At 36.2% G+C, this 4600-nt stretch overlaps 1 non-coding gene across 1 annotated transcript; it reads right to left on the reverse strand.

Moving 5' to 3' along the window:
• Window positions 1-1749: 1749 nt before the first annotated feature.
• On the reverse strand, window positions 1750-1855 carry LOC149496194 (small nucleolar RNA R71). The gene has a single exon (XR_016321086.1). It is a non-coding gene; the product is annotated as a small nucleolar RNA R71 (small nucleolar RNA).
• Window positions 1856-4600: the final 2745 nt, after the last annotated feature.

Genomic DNA, 4600 nt, shown 5'->3' on the forward strand with positions numbered 1-4600 from the left:
CCTGGACCTATTCTTGAAGAAAAAGGAGTCCTAATCAAGAAGAAATCAAGAGCCTAAACAGTTATGATCTCCTATAAAGGATTTTGTGCTAAATAAGGATTCTATTTTCCTAAAAGGAGTCAGACTTGCCTTCAGGATCTCTATATAAAGGGAGGAACTTCTCATAGTAAAGGATCTCAGTTTTTCTATGCAACACTTTACATAATTCTCTTCTTCTCCAAGATTTCAAGCTTCAAATAATTGTGCTAAGATTCAAGGAAGCCATCAACATAGTTGTGATACAGTTTTTATTCTAAACTCTTCATCTTGTTTGTTTCTTTATTATTGTCTTTAAAATATAATGAATGATTCAAGTATGATTGAGCTTAATTTAATTACTATGTTTAGCTAAACTTTTATACTAGGGATTTGATGTAATTTAATTCGATTCCAGCTTATAATATTAGATTTATTTTTCTTTGTTCTTGTTATAACTTATTATTGTGCTTAAGGCTTCCAGGCAGAAAAATTCCCCTGGATTGAATTATTTCAATAACCACATTCGGGAGAAGGGTTATTGATATGAACAAGGTAATAATTTACTTGAGAATAATAACTTGATGTGGAAACTATATGGTTTGACTCAAGGGGGGCTTTCATAAGTTAATAAAGTATTAAGTTGTGAATTCATAAAACAACCATAAAACCTAATGATCTGATTCATGTTTAATTTCACTATTAAGATAGGTGATTAAATTGGATTAGAATAGCTAACAATAAATCGGGAGAGCTTGTTAGTAACCTTAGGGTTGTTTTCTCCTACTTGAACAATTAAACTTGATTAATGAACTAATAGAATAAGCTGGATAGAATTAAATGAAATCAAATTCCCTAGTAGCTTAATCCCCTGATTTCTTTTCACCTAAATTTTGTGTTTGATCTCTTTTACTTTGAATTTTATTTACTTTACAGCGAATTCCTTTTATCATCATCTAAATAATAATAGGTTAACATAATTTTGGTAATTGATAAACAATCCCTGTGGATACGATACTTTCTTACTCTATATTACTTGTTGCGATTTCGTACACTTGCGAAAGCCGCTGTCAAGTTTTTGGCGCCGTTGCCGGGGATTGGCGTATCAATATCAATACGAATTACCCTGTTATTAATTTAGACACTCTTTCATTTTTTAATTTTCTTTTAAGTACTGTTCCAGGTTGTTTTATGCAAAGGAGATCAAGGAGGACTGAACCTCTAATCTTTGATCCGGAAATTGAACGAACTCTTCGAAGGCTCAACGCTGCAAGAAAAACACAAGAAGTAAAAATTGAACAACAGGCAGACATGGCTGACAAAATCGAAAACCAGAACATAGTTGGACCACCACTTCAACATCCGGTCCGTACCTTAAGGGACTATACAACACCTAATCTAAATGGGACAACCTCAAGTATTACTAGACCTAGGGTAGAAGCTAATAACTTTGAGATTAAACCCGCAATCATTCAAATGCTCTCTACCTCAATTCAATATGGGGGGTTGCCTAGTGAAGATCCTAATGCTCACATCACCAATTTTTTGGAAATTTGTGACACATTCAAACAAAACGGTGTTTCTGAAGATGCAATCAAATTAAGACTTTTCCCATTCACTCTTAGGGATAAAGCTAGATCATGGTTACAATCGTGTCCCGCTGGGAGTTTTACCACATGGGATGAATTAGCTCAAAAATTCTTAGCTAAATTCTTTCCATCCTCAAAAACCACCAAGTTGCGCAATGAGATAATGACATTTGCTCATCATGATCAAGAGAGCTTGTATGAAGCTTGGGAAAGATTCAAGGACTTGTTAAGAAAGTGCCCACATCACAGTTTGCCCAAGTGGTTACAGGTACAAACTTTCTATAATGCATTATCTCCTAACATCAAAATTACCTTAGATGCAGCTGCAGGTGGATCCTTTGAAAAGAAAGGAATTGATGAAGCATATGAGTTAATAGAGGAAATGGCAAGCAACAGCCACTACCAAAACAATACCGAAAGGAGAAGAACCGCAGGAGTCTATGAAATAGACGCCATTACAGCACTTAATGCCAAGGTAGATAACATGGTAAGGAAATTGGACATGTTAACTACTAATCCTGTAAATTCTATTATGCAAGTTTGTGATAGGTGTAATGGACAGCATGGAATTGGAGAATGCATCATGGACTCTTTAAATCCACCAACTTTGGAGCAAGTGAACTATGTGATGAATCAAGGAAGAAAGAATTATCCTTATTCAAATTCATATGATAACAGGCTAAGGAATCATCCTAATCTATCCTATGGTAATCCTAACAATGCCTTGAATGCACCACCTGGTTTCCATCCTCCGGAAAAGAAATCTCATGATGACCTCCTCACTGCTCTTTCCAAATCACACATGGAATTCATGAATGAAACTAGAGAGAACCATAAAATCCAGCAGGCTGCAATAAGAAATTTGGAAATTCAGCTAGGACAGTTTGCAAACATGATGGCATCTCGACCTCAAGGTACGTTACCTAGCAATACTGAAAAGAATCCAAAGGAACAAGTGCAGGCTATCACCTTGAGGAGTGGGAAACAGATAGATGAACCACCAAGGAAAGAAAAAGAAGAAAAAGAACAGCCAAAGGTGCCTATCATTGACTTAGAAGAACAGGAAAAGGTAAAACCCTATGTTCCCCCTGTTCCCTTTCCACAAAGACTAAAGAAAGCACAAGATGATAAGAGCTTCCTCAAATTTCTGGATGTGTTTAAGAAGCTCCAAATCAATATTTCTTTTGCTGAAGCTCTTGCTCAAATGCCTAGCTATGCTAAATTCCTAAAAGATATTTTGAGCAAGAAACGAAAAATTGATGATCAAGGAACGGTAATGTTAACCGAGGAGTGCAGTCCAATTATCCAAAACAAACTGCCTCCAAAGTTAAAAGATCCAGGAAGTTTTTCTATCCCTTGTAACAATGGTAATCTTGACTTTGAAAAGGCTTTGGCAGATTTAGGTGCTAGCATTAATCTTATGTCCTATGAAGTTTTTAAGATGCTAGGTATGGGAGAGCTCAAACCAACAAGGATGTCTTTGCAATTAGCAGATCGTTCAATTAAATATCCTAGAGGGATTGTAGAAGACGTGCTTGTAAAGGTAGGTACATTCATCTTTCCTGTTGATTTTGTTATTCTTGATATTGATGAAGATAGGGAAGGATCTCTAATCCTTGGAAGACCTTTTCTTGCAACTGCAAGAGCATTGATAGATGTCTATGAGGGTAAGTTGACTCTTAGAGTTGGACAGGAAGAGATTGTATTTGATGTACTTAAATCTTGTAAACACCCTATGGATCATGGAGACTGTTTTAGAATTGACGTAGTCGATGAATGTGTGGAGACCACTTTGCATGTTGAAAATAATGCTAATGAGTCAAGCATCTTGAATGAAAAAGAAAAGGAACTTCCTAAGCATGAACTGAAACAACTTCCACCTCATTTAAAACATGCATTTCTAGGTGAGAACCATTCTTTTCCTGTTATTATTTCTTCTCACTTAACGCTTGATCAAGAGGAAAGGTTGTTGCAGGTTTTACAAAGGCACAAGAAAGCATTAGGATGGTCTATCTCAGATATACAAGGAATAAGCCCAAGTGTGTGCATGCATAAAATCTTGATGGAAGAAAACTACAAACCTTCAATCGAGCACCAAAGGTGACTGAATCCTAATATGAAGGAGGTAGTTAAGGCTGAAATTATTAAACTCTTAGATGTCGGCATCATTTATCCAATTTCAGACAGTAATTGGGTAAGTCCTGTCCAAGTTGTTCCAAAGAAGGGAGGTATGACTGTTATTTCTAATGAAAACAATGAATTAATCCCCACAAGAACAGTCACAGGTTGGCGTGTGTGTATAGATTATAGAAAATTAAATAAAGCAACACGCAAAGATCACTTTCCCCTTCCCTTTATTGATCAAATGCTTGAAAGGCTTGCAGGATATCCTTTTTATTGTTTCTTAGATGGCTATTCAGGGTACTTCCAAATACCTATAGCCCCTGAAGACCAAGAGAAAACTACATTCACTTGTCCTTATGGCACTTTTGCCTATAGGAGAATACCTTTTGGGCTATGCAATGCCCCTGCAACCTTTCAAAGGTGCATGATGTCCATCTTTTCAGATATGGTGGAAAAATTTATTGAAATATTCATGGATGATTTTTCTGTATTTGGTTCTTCCTTCGATGCATGCCTTCATAATTTATCTTTAGTGATGCAACGATGTGAAGATACTAACCTTGTGTTAAATTGGGAAAAATGTCACTTCATGGTTAGTGAAGGTATTGTCCTAGGGCATAAAATCTCTCAAAAGGGGATTGAAGTAGACAAGGCAAAAATTGAGGTAATTGAAAAACTACCTCCCCCTAACACAGTGAAGGGCATAAGAAGTTTTCTTGGGCATGCAGGGTTTTACAGGAGGTTCATAAAAGACTTTTCCAAAATCACTAAACCTCTTTGCAATTTGTTAGTTAAAGATGTTCCATTTGATTTTGACAAAGAATGTTTAGATGCTTTTAACAGGTTGAAGAAGGAGTTAATCTCAGCCCCGA

Source organism: Jatropha curcas, chromosome 5 (assembly GCF_041381405.1).
Source record: "Jatropha curcas cultivar XTBG-Jc1 chromosome 5, XTBG_Jcur_1.0, whole genome shotgun sequence".
NCBI classification, from domain to species: domain Eukaryota; kingdom Viridiplantae; phylum Streptophyta; class Magnoliopsida; order Malpighiales; family Euphorbiaceae; genus Jatropha; species Jatropha curcas.